General features: G+C 44.1%; 1 non-coding gene across 1 annotated transcript; it reads left to right on the forward strand.

The window, feature by feature from the left end:
* The first annotated feature begins 511 nt into the window (after positions 1-511).
* On the forward strand, positions 512-618 carry LOC120646545. Its single transcript, XR_005664449.1, has one exon. It is a non-coding gene; the product is annotated as a small nucleolar RNA R71 (small nucleolar RNA).
* The last annotated feature ends 17,199 nt before the right edge of the window (positions 619-17,817 follow it).

Consider the following 17,817-nt stretch of genomic DNA (forward strand, 5'->3'; position numbering starts at 1 on the left):
TTGTTTTTGGCCATTCATGAAGTTTTTAAGCGAGGGTTAAAAACTGTTATTAAATTTGTTACCTTGCTGTTGGTCGAAGGGGATGTCGGGCTTAGAATTCCAACCTTGCCGAGGACGGCAGTCTGTGTCATTGGGAGTGTTGTTCCCAATGGATTTCTCGTCCTCTTGAGTGAACAGGCAAGATTTGCCCGAGTGTCCAGTATTGCCACATTTCTCACATGTCATCTGAGACTCAGTCTGGTTAACCTCCTGGTGTGGAGATTCTAGCTTTTTCATGAGAAGATCCATCTTGGCTGCCAGCCTATCTACACTGTCAATTTCATGTATTCCTTTTGCATGGGCCAGCTGCCTATCTGCCTTCCAACTCTGGTTGGAAACAACCTTGTTAATGAGCACTCTAGCTCCTGCAACATCGAGGGAGAGGAATGCTCCTCCCGCTGTTGCGTCCAAGTGATCTTGCGATCGCTGGTTCAATCCATGGAAGAAGTTTTGAATGATAAGCCATTCTTCCATGCCGTGGTGTGGGCTTGCTACAATGTATTCCTGAAGACGTTCCCAGGCTTCCTGGACTGTTTCGTCCTGGAGTTGTTGAAAACTAGTAATTCTGTTCCGAAGGGCGTTGGTTTTGCCCACCGAAAAGTACTTGACCAGAAAAACATTGGCGCACGCATCCCAAGTGTCAAATCCTTCCTTGAAGGTGTAGAACCACGTCTTTGCTTTCCCAAGCAAAGAGAATGGGAACAATCGAAGACGAATATTATCCATTGTAGTGCCTTTTGGGTTGATTATACTGCTCACTTCCAGAAAATTCTGAAGATGAGCGTTGGCATCCTCTGATTCCTTTCCGCAGAAGGGACTTGCTTGGACCATGTTGACAAGCCCAGTCTTTATCTCAAGGCTATCAATGCCTTGGTCATTGATCAGTCTAGTAGGGATATGGCTATTGGACGGGGCTGAGAATTGACGGAATGTCATCTGAGCCATGGGTATTGAAGCTGGTGTTGTCAAACCTTGGTCCTAAGAAAATTCCTTCTGGTAGGACGACTGAGTTGAAGTGATATGGTAGATCAAATCTTGTCCTGCACTGCTCTGCAGAAATCCCAGATATCCGTGAGCAATGGTAATCCCGCTAAAATTAGTGGTGATAACTTAGTAAATTATGTCAGACTATTCGACGATATCTTTAGCCAATTGCTTCCCCGGCAACAGCGCCAGAAATGCTTGTTGGTGCTTCTTAGGCTCAATACAATATGGATTCCGCAAGCACACAGAATCACCATTGTAGCACTTCACCTTGGAGTATTCTAGGGTATCGTAATTTTCCTCAGGGAAGCACTATGGTAAAGAGTATCGAAGAATCGAATGACAAACTTTACTAGAGGTATCAACTGACTAATTTAGTGGGGTAAGCCTGATAAGATAACTATAAGATAATGGCCAACGAAGACCATCTGACACAGGAGACTCTAATCCTTAGAGAGGTAAGCAGCTGGGAGGATAACGAGCGAGAAAGACTCCTAAAACACTTCTAAACTATCGAGCTAGCCTCTCTAGATTGAACCTTACTCCTAACTAGTTATCGAGAACCTAGAGCTTACTTCGGCGGCCTCAGGGAAGGACTCACACTAGGGTGAGAACGGAGTCCAACGGCAGTCGGCACTACTGCTAAGAAAGCACCCGAACATGGTGGACTACGAGGGACGGACAGGGCTGTCACCACCTGCCGCCTACCACAACGGTACCGTGGGGTGGAACACACTTTCTAGCTAACACTAAGCTCGGACACCACAGTCCGTACTCGGTGTTAGGATTTCTCTTGTCGCGAACAAGAGAAATCCCCCTCAACCTAGGGACCTAACTTGAGTTCCCTAGTCTGGGCGAGAAAACCCGTAAGGTAAGATCCCGATAAACAAGAAAGATACAAAGCCTAGGCTAAAGGAATTACTTCCGCGCACAAGTAAGATAACTTGAGAAGATAACTAATGCGGAAAGTAAGGCAGACTCGAAAAGATAAAGAAGATAACTATATTGATAAATGTCAAAGGAAAAGATATAAGAGCTTATACCGACTTCCGATGATGACTCCGGAATCCCGAGACAAGCTCGGCTCTACTCTAACTCCTAACTACCTAACCTACTCTAGAAAGGAAAAGTGAGAGAAGAGAGAACTCCTTGGTGTGTGTTGAGAGTGAGGGTGTTGCTCTCTATTTATAGATGCTAGAGGTTGGTGTTTGGCCAAGACGTCGGGTGTACGCAAGAGGGTCGGTTGACGTAGCTTCTACGCGAAGATGGGCATGTGGCATGACAAAGTAAGGCTGGCCGGCCGGTCTGTGATTTCCTCCGTTTGCAACCGCCCTTCTCGTGGACGCTCCTGATCTTGTCTGGATGTCGGTGTAGGTTGCTTGGCTTCAACGCTGACAGTTGCAGGCCGGCCGGCCTCTCCTAGGCTGACCGGCCTGGAGTTGGCACATCTCGGCCCTCCATTTCACCGACTTCTTGATCAAATGGTGCTTGAAGTCCATAGTGGTGCTCCAGTCCAAAAGATCTCGGTAAGTGCTGAAAATAGGTCCTTTAATTCATGTGCTATGGTTTTCGGTCATAACTTTTGTATTTGCTTGTATATCCAGTTCATAGGGGTCCATTGGAGGGTCCCTAGTGGTCTTGTGGCAAGGCAAAATGTGTTCAGCAAAGGTGCCGGGCCGGCCCGCCTAAGCCAGGCCGCCCGGCCTGCAGCCTCTGCACAACCTGAGTCCGAAACTTGTAATTTGCATAACTTTTGCGTCCGGACTCCGAATTGGGTGATCCAAGTGTCCAATTCGATCATATCGACGAGCTCTTCAACATGGTAATGTCAAATTTGGCATTTGACAATGTTTATAGTGGGGTCATCTTATATCCATGTTTCACCATCCTTGTAGATGCTCCATTTAGTGTTGTTTCTTGCATATTCTGAGCATACTTCTGTAAAACATCTCAAACCACCACAACTTGTGAAATTTGTTAGGATTAGATAAAATATGTATGGAACATAGTGCAAGACTCAATTTATTCCCGAGAAGTTGATGGTCAAAATTGGAAATAATGGCCATCAACAATGGACAACGCTCATATGCTACTGAGGCAATGTATTCACGGGGTACTTTTGCTCCCAATAAAATCAACGGGTAGTTGGTATATTGGCAGAACCTCAAGTAAGCCACTGCTTGAGGGCAGTGTTCGGCTCGCATCACCGACGGGAAGGTCAAGCTCTCTTAGTTGAATGAGGATCCTTACCATCTTACCTTCGCGTAGGTGCATCGTTACAGAATGGAAAGTACTGAAAGAAAGGTGCTGGAAGTCAGTTATAAATAAACCATAACTTAGATAGCCACTTAGTAACTCCCATAATTTTCCCTAGGGCTTTACGTACTATGCACAATCCTTAGTGAACCAACGCATTTTCCGAACGCGATGTTGTGGCTAAGTTTTAAGGAAATATTTTGAAATTTTGTCGCACTCTCAGGTGTGCGCTTTGTTCAGCTCTGATACCAGCTGTGGCAGAACCGCACGAATTAATCCGGCTCAAGTGCGCTAACCATCACCATAAAGGGAATTCCAGATAACACGTACTTCAAACGGAGTAATCCGACAGTCCAGTCGGGTAAAGTCCCGATGAAACCACCTGAGCTGCGATTGAAACCCAAAGCTTTACATGCAACTCACATGAAGGTGAGTCTAGAGAGTACAACATTTCAGAAATTCTTACATCACAGAGTCTTAACTTAAATATTACAAACCAAGTTTGAAATCTCAAAAAGGTACTTAGAATTCAAATTTAAAGTAGTTCAGAGGTCAACTGCAGCAGAAATAAAGCGAGTTCTAAACAACGATACAAGATGTCATGATGAAGCTCGTACATGACATCACTCGGCATTGCCATCGTTGGTCGGAGTCGGATCCCACTCCACTGACCAACCAAAAGGTAAAGCACACGGCCAAGTCAAGCTAGCTATCTGATCTTCAAACGTATCACCTGAAAATAAAGTTGAGCCACAAGCAAGGCTGAGTATACTAATACTCAGCAAGGCTTACCCGACTATGGGTATACTTAGCCCACTACCTAGACATGCAAGACTTTTAGTTGGAAGGGTTTGTTTCGTCGAAAAGCAACTAAGAGTAACACCTTAATTTCCAATTTTAGCATCAAAGTTCTAGTTCAATTAACCATTCTAAGTGAGCAAACAATTATTTTTCATCATTCAACCATATTCGTCATCATCATTATTCCACTTCTTACTCTATGTGGCAAAAGGGTTAACCAGTCTCAATAACCGTGAGAAACAAATGATTCGAATCGAATTTGTTAACCTGGCCAGGCAGACCTAATCACACGCATGGGAACCGAGTCCCCACGCAACATTTCCCCTTTCTTTCCGGCTCGTGGATCAGGGTCACCATTCTCGACTACAGAGTATGCAGACTCTGCACCCGCATGTGCGCGCATGAGAACAAGTTCAAAGAGGGTGAGGGAAATGTCCACTCCCCGGTTCGATCAGGTACTTAAGCTTACCGATTACCATATTTCTCGGCATGTGGTTAGTACGTTCAAATGCTTAACCACCACTACCACACACTGCGGCCTTAACATTTTTCACTAAACAGATGGGGCATCAACGAGTACCATAGCCCCGCCCATGGACCTTATGATTGCAGTATGTAGTAGACATTCAACTCCTATAAGCTCGCGAGTGACAGGAAATCACTCGACTTCTACCGAATCATTAGCTTAGATATCAGTGACCTACACAGACTAGTGTTCCAATATAGGTACCTAGGATCATGCAACTAAGTTTTCAATCAACTCCTGTAAACTTAAATGCACAAGTATATTGAAACAATAAGTTGCATAAAGTTGAAAGGAATAGGTCATGCTCCGGGGCTTGCCTTCCAGAGCGTAGCTAGCCTTGGGCTCTTCTGAAACTTGGTTTGGGTCTTCAGTGGCTTCAGTTAGATTCATTTGAGCTTCACGCTGCTCACTCTCGGACTCCGGCACCAGCTCGTACGTTCCGTCAGTGAGAGTCGTCGATTCTATATGAAATGCACATGCATGAGTTACTTTAGTGGTAATGATTTATTCATTTCTTCACTATAGAGTTGTAATCCAACAGAACTCAAGTTAAGTTGGAGATCATTTTATTTTTGAATTCCTAGGGCAATCATTTATAGAGTAGTAAACAACAATTGTTAGTTCATAAAGTCACTGTGGGGTTTTCATCATTTACCAATTCATACCAAAAGTCATTTTCTTTAACAAACACTAGAGATAACATGTGCTGTCCAAAACTATAGTTACACAGTGCTTCTAGGGTTGAAATTTTTATACAGTGCACTTCAACAAGTTTTGATCTTACTGCTAAAATTTGAGAAAGTTCTGAGCATCAAATAAATTACAAAAAATAAGATACACAGCCACTGCTAGAAACAAGTTTAATTTTTACAGGTCAAAATATACAAGTAATGGTACCAAAAAATTAACTGAGAGTTTATGATACTATTGTGAAACTACTGTAAAAGGTTCAGATTTAAAAGACCAATATACCGGGCATGAAAAATAGAGAAACATATAGTTGTATGGATAAAAACTAATTTCCACAGACTGTTACACCAAGTTCTAGAGACTCAAACTTTACCAGCATGACTGGGTGGTCTAAAATAAGCTATAGTCAAAATATGAGATTTTTCTATACAGAGAAACTATTTTTATTTATTTAGTATATTTCTTCCTACCATAAATTATTTGGACCAGTTTTACTTAACTAAAAATTGCCAAACTTTTTCTGCAGTAACTAGGAACTAGTATAGAGACATTGTAAAACATTCAGATTATGAAACGTTGCAGAACGTCTTGAAGAAATAAAACTAGTTAATCCAGGCATCAATCAAGACCCAAATAAAACCTATAGCTAGGACTGTCAACTGGCCACCAAATTTTCACACAAGTCTAATCTCATAGTATTCAACATACTGAACAAAAATGGTAGACATACAGTGGATACAACTTGAGATACAATAAAAGCTACCTATTCTTTGTATTTTAAATAAAGCAAAAAAATATTGAGCAAAACAAAAAGTGCATGTAATAAAAGTTGTAGATCTAGTCACAAGGAACACAGATCAATTGAGTTTGCATTTTTCCTATTTTTCTATGATTTTTAAATGATTTTTCAAACTCGCTGTTTTGAATACAAGAAGGAAAAAGAGATTTGCAGCTAGGCCCCTAAAAAGATTTGGGGACTCGCATCCATGCCCTTGGCCGGACATGGAGCAGGGGCGGACGGTGCAGGCGGGATTCTGGCAAGCTCGGTCGCCAGCGGCGAGGGCCCCGTGGGGGAATCGCAAGAGGAGAGCGGGAGCTACCTAGGGATGTGCTCGGATGGGGTTGGGGAGGCCGGAAGGGGGCTCGCCAGCGGGAGCGGCGGCTCGCCGGCGGTGCCGAACGGCGGCGGCGGTGGCGGTGCGGCGGCTCTAAGCGGTGAGGAGGAAGTCTGCAAGCTTCACGGTACCATGGGGAAGCTATTTGTGGGGTCGATTGGGGCCGAGGAGGACCGGAGGTGGGTTCTCTACTGCGAACTGGGTGGAGGAGGCGGCAATGGTGGGCGGCGGCGCCTCTGGCGCAGGGGAGGGACTGGGGCTCGGCTCTTTGGGCGAGAGGAGTGGAGAGGGGTTGCGAAGAGTGCTCGGTGCGAAGGAAATTGGGGGGAGGAGAGCTGGGTAGACACTATTAGGGAATCTCACAAATATGACAATTCATTTTTGTCACAGTAGGCTATCGAAAAATCACTGAAGATGTTTTGTGATGAATTAGTGACGAAAACTCATTCGTCATGCATATGCCGTCACATTTATCCCACCGTGACGAAATCGACAAATTTGTCATAGAAGTGAACTTTTTAATGACGAAACGGCCTTTGTCATCGAACAGACGATCTTCAGTGACAAAATATTTACGTCATAGTTGATGACCAGATCCGTCATTAAAGGCTATGCCACGTGGCATGGCCACGCCTACAGCTGACGTGGCATGTGGTGACACGCTGGCGGGTGATGTGGCGCCACCTTGGATGCTGACATGGTACCACCATGGATGCTGACGTGGCACCACACTGTTTAGCCACATGTCACATTTTTATTGGGCCACGTGTCTCTTTTTTTATTATATTGGGAAATGTATTGCTTTTCATTATTATACCACGTGACACTTTTTCTTCATCACAGAGGGCATTGCAAAAACGTCACCGAAGTTAATGCAAATTCGTCACAGAAGCCACAACCAATTCATCACAAATTTGTCAAATCACTTATTAGCATAGATCTCAGATTTCAACACCTCCAGTACATCACAATGAGCTACAAAAGTACAACTTCACATAACTATGTTCATCATACATAATTGACTCATCATTAATCAAGTTCACTAGAAACAGCTTGTGCACTAGATCTTGGTGCCTCACCATCAGATACAGTTGCAGCTTTCAAAGTCTCCATATTAGACTGAAAAAATAAAAGGAATATTAGGTGTGATATAGAGTAGCAAGTGGATGTGCTATACAGGCTGTGAGATGTGCAACAATACTATAATGCATACATTTCTGATGACCACATCTGATTATCAATACAACACTCGAGTACAACTATTAGTTTGATCAGATATATGAAGAGGAAACTAATGGAAAAATAGTACAGATTTGCTAAGCAATGCTCATGCAGTTAAATTACTGAGCCCATTGCATAGATAAAATTTTTACAAGATGGATTAGAGAAAGATATAATTTATACCAGTACCAAATAACTGGTGGCGTTGACATAGCTTGACAGAAAAGTAAGGCACAACCCCAACTCACATTTACAGTTTCAGGCATTTTGATTACGACTATCCACAAGTCCTAGTATAAAGTGTTGCAAGATAGTACAGTTAATACTAGAAAAGTTTTCCCAAGCCTAGGAAAGTGCCTACAGGAAAGACAGGGAACACTAGATTTAAGGAACAAAACTTTCATGTGCACACAACATAACATACAAATTGCCCTATGTTACTTGTTGGAACCAGTTGTTAGGGTCCAAACAAAGGCAATAGATATGGCCAACTAATCCCAATATAAGTTGTGGAAGGAAACTTCTTAACACCAAAAATTTCAATGATTAAAATGTTGACCTGTGGTGATAACTACTAACCCATGAGCACAGATGAACTATAGATAAAACATGGTTCATGTGCACAGTAGAAATAAATAAAAAAATGGTCATACCATTCCATTCCAGAATGCATTGAAGGTGGAACTCATGTTTGCATACAATCAACTAGATAGAAAAAGAACAACAAAATGGTTAAGAAGAATATCCACAAAATAGAAGAGTCACTCTCACAGAAAGCTTGAAGGCGAATGTTACATGCATCCTGAATGCCACCCTCCACAAAAATAGCACATACCTAATGCTCTGCCATGAAACCATAGCACTTTAGCTTAGCCTGCAATCACAACAAAACCATAGCTCCTAACTGAATTTTTTCAGACTTGCAATAAAAACAACTTTGCACACGAGCTATTTCTGCAAATGTTCTGCAACCTAATGCTCTGTCACGTTCTTATGTGCATACATACCGAAATTAGTATCATGAATCAGGGGGGGGCGGTTGATGAGTTAATTAGTGAGCTTACCTGATTGGAGATTCTGCCATGGCTCGTGTTGTCTCTGCAGCAGCACAATGGTCAGCTCAGCAACAGCAAGCATGACATTGACCTAGCAGCAGCAGTTGAGCACAAATTAGAATAGAAAGCCGAGAGGGAGAGAAGGGGATTAGAGAGAGGAAGTAACCTAGAAATCTAGAAAGATGGGATGCAGTCCGATCCATCCTGGAGGAGAGCGCCTCCCGGAGCTCCTCGACGAAGGGCCCGAGGAGCCGAATCCGGCGCGACTTGCGCAGGCACGAGCGGAGCCCGGCCGCGGGGCCAGCCACAGCAGCACGGTCGGTGGCAAAGTGCGACCCGAGGAAGGGCCGGTGGCCGAGGAGGAGGCGCGAGGTGGACGAGGTGGAGAGGACGGCGGCCGGCCGGCACGCGGACTATGCCGCGGCGGATGCTCGCATGGGCACCTTGGACTGCGCCGCATTGAGAGCCACCACACGGAGCCGCCACACGGAGGCGCCACCGCACGGAGAGTCTGGGAGGGGCAAGGGCGTAGCGGGGTGAGGTGAGGACAGTGATGGATCTAAGGCGGAGAGGAGGTGCTGGTGCTGGATCTGAGTAGGAAAAGAGGGGAGGCGGCGGCTGATCTGGGAACGAATGGGATAAAGGAGCTAGGGTTTCTGGCTGGCTAGGTCTTTTATACATCCAACTATCAATACGAATCGTTGGTTCGGAGATGGACGATCAAGATGAGTTGGGCCTTAGCAGAAAACGGCCCAGGAATGTTTTTTTGACCCGTTAAACTAAATCATTAATTATTTTTAAGGCAAATCTTGGTTTAAAATGATCTAAATGTACACCTTATAAGACTCAAAATTTTTGAAAAAAATTATATTTAGGCTCATATGTTTCCCTGCAGCCCATGTTCTAAAGATAGATGAAAAATTCAATTGTTTGTTATTGGTAATTCAATCATCAATCTCCAAATTATCATAGGATAATTGTAATAATATCTAAATTTGTTCAAAATATTCTACAAATTGACATGGAAACATATTTTAAGTCTATAATCTTGCTATAAAAAAACAGATGGTCTTGACAAAGTAAGATTATTGATTGTTCACAAATGGGTACATCTCTCACATAGTTTCTTATAACTTAAGTCAAACTTTGAGATTTGAATACTTCATAATACTTTTAAAGTCGTATGAACTTGAAATTTGAACGCAACCTTACCTTTACCTTACTAATCATAAGTGTGATTTTACTTTGCCAGTTGTGATGTAGAAAAGTTGGTTTTCTATTTCTACTTTAGAGGAAGAAATCAAGCCATATGCAAAAGAATCATGAAATAACAATTAACATACAAATAAAAAGATTTAAATGAAGGATCATAATTTTAGAAGAAAGTAGGAACAAAAACCATCAAATTTAGAGTTACTATGAGGGAGAAATACTAGTTAGAAATTTTAATTTCGGATTAAAATGAGAAATGCGAACTATTTGTGTGTTCTTCATCTTAGATCTGCCATGTGGCATAACCTGATTGGTCTAACCGGCCGCACGCGATCACCCCCAGCGGGTTCGATTCCTTCCATCGTTAATTTTTTTCTCATTTTAACTCATGGCCCTCGGGCCCCTGCCTCCTCCGCACCCGTGCCTCCCCCGCCGCCGTGCCACTAGGCCACACCAGACCAAACCCACCTCGTCCCCGCCGCCGCTGTGCGCCTTGTGGTCTTCCTTTTCGCCACCCGCATCATGCTCGTGGCCCTCGCCGCCGTGGTTCTCGCTGTCGAGATCGCCGTGGATGGCTCCACTCCCGCCTCCTCCCCGCTCCACCGCTTCAGAACACAGCTCCACGGATGCCACGCACCAGCCGGGGACTCCTCCACAGGCGCCGACCTCGGCCTCTCCAGATCTGGCATGTTCCGCACTGGCACTGCCTTGATCTGGCCAGGCCCGGCCCTCGCCCCCCGCCGTCACCTAGCTCCGGCCTGGCCGGGCCCTCCCACGACGACGCACGCCGCACCGGCCCTCCTTCAATGCCAGGGAGATGGCGCCGTCGATGTTGCCGGTGTCAGCCAGGTCGTCCACCACCTCCGTCCAATGGGCCGGTGTCCATGGGCGACGGTCTAGGCTGGGCAGAGGCGATCTCAAAGTGCACGTCCACACCGTGCCTCGCCGCCACCTCCCTCGGGCCAGGATGACTTTAAGTTCGCCGCCTCCGCACTCCAGACACGCAGCCATCCAGCCCTCCAGTCATGCTGCCTTGGATTGGAGTGTGATGCTGCAAATTGATTTGTTGCATTCCGTGTATTAGAAAGAAAAAAAAGATTGCAGGTTGATCATTTTCTTTGTTGGCTATCGTCAGATTGCGGTTGCTGGATGTCCAGCTCATTGGGAGACAGTCAAGTTGATCATGGCAGATCGCTCAGTCACAACAAAAAAGGACCTCTGCAACTGATGCCTTGAGGTATAATGGCGAATGGCTTCTAAATTGTTCAGAATCATTCTTGCTGTTAGATTAATATTGATGAATTCCATCCCTTTGTCCATATGTTGTATGCACAATACACGTAGTTTCCTCATTTTCTTCTCAGTTAATGATTGTGCTACAGGAGAGATCTCAAACTGTACTACTAACTATCTTCTGCCATTTAAGAAATTTCTTGCTGCAGTAAGATTTTGTTTAAGTTGAAATAAAACTGAATTGCAGAGCATAAGTTCAGCTTGGTTTCTGTAATTAATGCCACGGGATTATCATGAAATATAGTAGTTGTTTAAGAATATTACCCTGCCAGAAGAACCATTTTGTTTATGAATATTTCTACCTAGCAAGGAGCTACTTGTTCAAGAAGGCAGAATATTAAAAAAAATTAAGATGCAAAACAAAGACAAAGTAATATTTTCTCTGGATACAAAGATAAATTACAAATTCAACTTTTACAGCTTGCAGACACACATTGACATGAACAAATGTAAGAAGAGAAGAAGGAGGAAATGAAATGAAGCAAGCTGCTTTTGATCTCCCTGATGGCTAAAGGAGTGAGCAGCCGCTTGCTGCTACCTGGAGTAGTGGTCACTGAACCGCTGCCTCATGGATCTCTGCAATGAATATCTCTGTTCTTTACATTTCTCTATTTTTTGTCTTTCCAGATTGGTTTACCAGATTAAGTGTTTGTCACTATGTAATTTGATCAGAAGAAGAAATTCATGTCATCTTGAGTAGAGCAGTGGTGTTACATGACCTGTTTCTCTTTTCTTTTTTTTGGTTTTCTAAATCATCATCAGAGACGTGTCTGACTGATATGCGTCACTTTGACGGTGCTGTACTGCAATAAAAAAAAGATCATTTGTTGTGATGTTAGGGTCCACGTACTCATGCTTTTGTTCACAAGCTAAATGGCTCGTATGATCTATGACGAATGAATTCGTTGTTTTGTGACGATGGGTTGCCTTTCATCATAATTTTTTAGTGCTTGAGCTCCATCACCAATGATTTATGACAAACTCTAAAATTTCGTCATTGATAGACTATGTTTCATGACAAAATATGTGAACGTCATGAGGTAATCATCATAGATAAGCAGATTTCTACTAGTGAGAGGAGGGTGAGGGTAATGGCTGGGTGGCATTGATGGCCGACGGCGTCGAGTGCGCATCGCGTTGCGGACATCGGGGCGCGGCGTGCACGGACGGAGCAGGGCGTCAGTGGCGCAGCGATGACGGGACAGGAGGGAAGGTCAGCGGGGATAGGTACTCATGGCCGGGCAACTCGGGCAGGCGCCAGGCAGGGGCTGGCCGTGGTGCGAGCGGAGCTTGGCTAGACGTGGCTATTGCCGAGCGGCGTTGTCGCGGCGCGCAATTGAAGACAGGGTAGTGGCTGCAGCGACGACGATCAAGGCTTGGGGTCAACGGCGGCCGCAGCATGGTGGCAGCAGTGGGCGCAGCGAGCTACGACAGATAGTGAGCAGGCGAGCAGGCACGTGTGCAGCATGATGCCCTGCGCTGTGCGCTCGGGTGCTGGAGAGTGAAGAAGAGCGAGAACAAAGAGAGTACAGAGAGAAGTGGTCAATAGTGTTGACTTGAATTTGTCTCCAAATTTCAATGGAAGCTCAAAAAATTTTGAATACAGAAGTTCAAAATTTAAAATCCTACAACTTTCATTTTAGGCGCAAACTCATCTGAAGCTTAGATTAAAAGTTAAATTCGAATTCTTGATGAATGTACATTATTGCCCTATTCGAGTTTGAATTCAAATTTTTCTTCAATTTTTGTGTGGCAACGTGAAAATCCTTGAACACGAATGTTTTTCAACAATTAAAACTCTACAACTTTGGTTTTGGGCAAAAGTTTATTTGAGCTATGTTTGAGAAATTATTTTCAAAGCATATTTGTTTAAAATTTGAAAGATAGTTTAAATCTTCGAAAACTGTGATTTGAATGACTCGTCATTTCATGTGCAAAATTTTATTTTCTCCCTTTGACTTCAACTAGACTTTGGCTTATCATGGCATTAGTAAGATGCCTATTCAATTTCATATGCATATTTGCATTGGGTTAAAAGTTATTTAAGGTTTCTGACCTATGCACATATACACATAAACACACATACATACACATGCATTTATTTCCATGTTTCTTGGTTAATGATGCATGATTTGGTGCTAATGACCCTAGTTTCACTAATTAAACACCTGGGGTGTCACAATTTTGTACCCATACTTAGGTTTGGCAGAAGGGATAATTCTAGCCAACCAAGTTTTGAGATGCCAAGGAATCTGTGCAGTGATGCCCAAGATGTCAAGACACGGGAATATCAATGCCCGTGATTCTATGCCACTGAAGAGCAACCTTCAGTTAGAAATTTTTGGCGTATGGGGAAATGACTCCATGAGTCCTTCCCTATGCCAGAGCACTGTAAGTACATCTTGGTGGTTGTGGACACTATGTGTCCAAATGGGTTGAAACACTTCCTGTGTTGCGGCCGACTAGAAGAATTCAAAGAAGATGGTTCAAGAAATCATATTTCCTTGCTTTGGATTTCCAAGAGTCATGTTTAGTGGTGAAGACTCACATTTCACAAGACAAGACCTGCAGGAAGTGTCTCAGCGAGTTGGAGTAAAATCACCGGGTTGCTATTCCATATCACCCGAACAATGAATGCCAAGGAAAAAAATGGAAAAGCAAAATCATCCGAGGCACCCTGAGCATATTGAATATCCTTAAAGACATGGATAGGACTAACATGGTACAATCCCAATGGGCGATCAAGAGGTCGAAGATGGATCTCCAATCAGCCGGGATTAAAAGGCAAATGTGTTTGGCTGAATTGGATGATTGGAGGAAAAAGGCCTACCAAAGCCGATTTTGGAGTTATAATCCTCCAGGATAATGATGGGAATACCTTCAAAGCCTATGGCCAATATTGAATATATTCCTTGATCCCAAATTACTGGAACTCGAAGAAATAGACGTCTACGAGTTATCCGAGCAAGAGCCTTTGTCTATGGTCATCGCCAGACCTTAAACGTGCCTTATCCTAGTAGTGGGTGCTGGTTTATTTTCCAAATTATTTTCTCAAAATTTTGTTTTCAGCAGCGCCAAGTCTCTATTTGAAAAAAATTTTGCTTCATGCTTGTGCTTTAGTTGGTTGGTGCACATTTGTGTGCTAACCAACCCCCCCGATTCTAACATTCCACCAAGTGTGCAGGGGAAGTACATGAACATCAATGAGAGAAACCCCTGGATGAAGTAGAGTGAAATCAGATGCACCCGTGCCTGGCCAAACATTGCCAAGTGCAATTTGTCACGTTGGTTTGCGACCCATGTTCCTTTCTCTTCCAGGTTTTCATTCAAATTCATTCTGGATTGAATATACTTAAAATTGGATGAAAACCCCGCAAGAGATGAATTCATACATGATTCTCAAAGGTGTCTAAGTTTTATTTCTTATGCAAGTACTTGTTACCTTTGGAACTTACATAATAGGATCACTTGAAGCTTGTCTATTGACCCTCATGATATAATGAAATGCGAGACATGTTCTTTCTAATTCAAAGTCTTGGATATCTTTAAAAGGCTAAAATGAGGCAGCTCTCATGCTCTCTCAACTTTACAAATGTCCTATCCAGAGCCATACATGACTTAAGTTGAGCCCACATAGCTATCTTTTTACATTTTGAGCTTGATCAAACATCATTGCCTTTTGAGAAATGTCATGATCATCTAGTACTTTGGTCATCCACCACGCACATTCATCAATAAAGTCCATCAAAAGTGGTTCATCGGAAGCTCTCCATCCCCCTGAAAAAAAGAAAAAAAGAAGAAGAGGGAAGTGAGTGAGGAGACACTCTTACTCGAGCAAAAAAAGGGGGAAGGATGGAGAAGCCAAGATCAAGCACCACTCAAAAGGACATTCATCCATCACACACATGCACATGACCAAGTTCTAAGGTGACATGGACTCTCAAAGACAAGATTTTTGATCTTGCAAAATAAATGAGGAAGATATGCATCTTTATCCCTACCCCAAGCTACACAAAAGCCTATCGAAAAGTAGGAGAGGTTTCTCAAATTACCTTAGTGAGATTCAAATACAGAAGAGAGCTAAGAGTGAGTTGAAAGAGATGAGAGCATGCCTCCTGTTTTGAAAATCTTGCAAAAACTCCAAGTACAGAGAAAAGGAAATCATGCTCTCCATCAAGTTGTTCTGAGGATCAATATTCAAAGATGAAGGTGTTAGCCACTCGGAATCCAAGGTATGAGGAAAGCTTAGAAATAATTCTTATACAAACTTTGAGTTCATGCATTCTGAACTTTGCTTGATCCGCTGGATCAATTCCGACTCTTTTTGCTCGGGACGAGCAAAGTCTAGATGTGGGGGTTTGTTGGCGGTAGATTTCTATGATTTTTTACCACCAACATTTCTCCATAATTCATGACTTGAGGGCCAACACAAACTAAATTTGACTTATATTAACGAGTTCCACAAGTTTTGTTGAATATTTGAATGCAGGAACTCAGTGTGCAAAAATTGGCTAAAACGGGAGAAATCCCAGGCCAGACGGCCTAGGCCAGGCCGGCCGGCCAATGACCCATGGAGTCTCATGTCCATCTTCTGCCAGTGTGTCTCCAATCACAAATCCAAGCCAATTCAACTTGATTTCACTGAAGATTCACATCCTAAGACCGAAAGGCTTGAGTCAAGAATTTACAGACTCACATGCAGAGAGAACCTGATCTTCTAGTTGGAAACCGTCTATGAGAAGAATATGCAACCATTGATCAACACGTCGGTGGATTGGAGGGCCGAGAAGCGACAAGACCAGGTCGGCCGGCGTAGGCCAGGCTGCCTGGCCCCCAACTGCCTCGCTTCAAACCAACGCAACTGTAACTGACATCTTCAGAAGATCAGGAGCGTGCAACAGAAAGGCGGCAAGAAATGAATGAAATCCCTTGCCACGTGTGCAGCCTTCTAGTGGAAGATACTCAACCGCCATGCATGTATGGACAGCTTGGCTTTCAAGCTAAGCAACCACAGCTTTGCTTACAAGCTAAGCCAACCTTAGCTTAGCTTACAAGCTAAGCCACCCCCTTGGGGGGCTATAAAAGGCAGCCCACACCCCCACTCTCAACACACCATTTGGAGAGGAGAAGAGCCTCAAACAAGATGTAGTCCATCTTAGAATAGGGAGAGTGTGAGGTGAGAGCGTTGGTGAAAACCAAGCTAAAGGAGCGGTGCTGAATTATTTCAGCCTTACTCCACTTTTGTAAGCCACCTAGGAGGAATGAATTATCTTTGGAGTGAAGTTCCTCGTCTCTCATCGGTATTTCGCTAGTCTTTCTCTATACTTCAGTTACTTGTTTACTTTCTGTCTTTGATCTGCGGGATCCCTTGTCTGCGTAAGTAGCAAGTTCTACTTATTTGAGAGTGCTCTCTGCCTTGCCGGGAGGTAGGAGTACAAAACTCGATAGTTGTAGGCATGGTTCCTAGACTGGGTTAGTTACATAGGGTTGTGTTCCACCCCACGGTACTATTGTGGTAGGTGGCAGGTGGTGACAGCCCTGTCCGTCCCTTGTAGTCCACCACGTTCGAGTGTTTTCATAGCAGTAGTGCCGACTGCCATTGGACTCCCTTCTCACCCCAGTCTGAGTCCTTTCCTGAGGCCGCCGAAGTAGATCAAGACAGTTTAGTTTTAAGTCTTCTGGGTAATGAGTTAGCTAACCGGTGTTAGACCCTCTACCCACTTACCTCTCTTCCCCTGATGGGTCCGGTTGAACTAGTTCTAGACCTGGTCGAAGCTTTACCGTTCCTTGGATTTGATATCCCAGGTATATTCCCTGGTGAAAGCTACATCGGTCTCTGTGCGCTTGCAGAGTAATTCGTATAGGCTAAGGAGTGCCAACAGCCGGCCTAGGGGAGGCCTGCCGGCCCCACTTGTCATCCTCTGAAGCTCCCCCTTGGCGTGGAAGTTAAGTACAACCGTCTTACCTGCTTGCAACCGACGCCAAGCTCTGAACTGACCATGAAGCACTATAAATAGAGCTCTACCTCTCACTTGTAACACACACCATCCATTAGAGAAGAGTGTTCACTCTTGTGCTCTCTTTGTAATAGAATAGGGAGAGAGTGAGGTGAGAGCTTTGGTGCAAACAAGGCTTAAAGGAGCGGGCTCGAGTTCTCTCAGGTCTTACTCCATATTTTGTATCCACCTCAGAGGGATACATCTTTGAGTAAGTTCCTCATCTCAACTTCAGTTTCTCGCTTGCTTTACTTTCTGCTTTAGTTACTTGTGTAATTACTTTCTTTGATCTGCGGGATCCTGAGTCTGCGTAAGTAGCAAGTTCTACTTATCTGAGGTTGCTTTCTATCTAAGTACACGGTAGGAGCAAGTAGCTCAATAGTTGTGGGCGTGGTGCCCAGACTTGGTTAGCTATCTCAGGTTGTGTTCCACTCCATGGTACCGTTGTGGTAGGTGGCAGGTGATGACAGCCCTGTCCGTCCCTCGTAGTCCACCACGTTCGGGTGTTTTCATAGTAGTAGTGCCGACTGCCGTTATACTACCTTCTCACCCCAGTCTGAGTCCTTCCCTGAGGCCGCCGAAGCAGATCGAGTCAGTAGTTAGCTTGTCGCTAGGAAGAATAGTAAGTT

This window comes from Panicum virgatum, chromosome 8K, assembly GCF_016808335.1.
Source record: "Panicum virgatum strain AP13 chromosome 8K, P.virgatum_v5, whole genome shotgun sequence".
Classification (NCBI taxonomy): Eukaryota; Viridiplantae; Streptophyta; class Magnoliopsida; order Poales; family Poaceae; genus Panicum; species Panicum virgatum.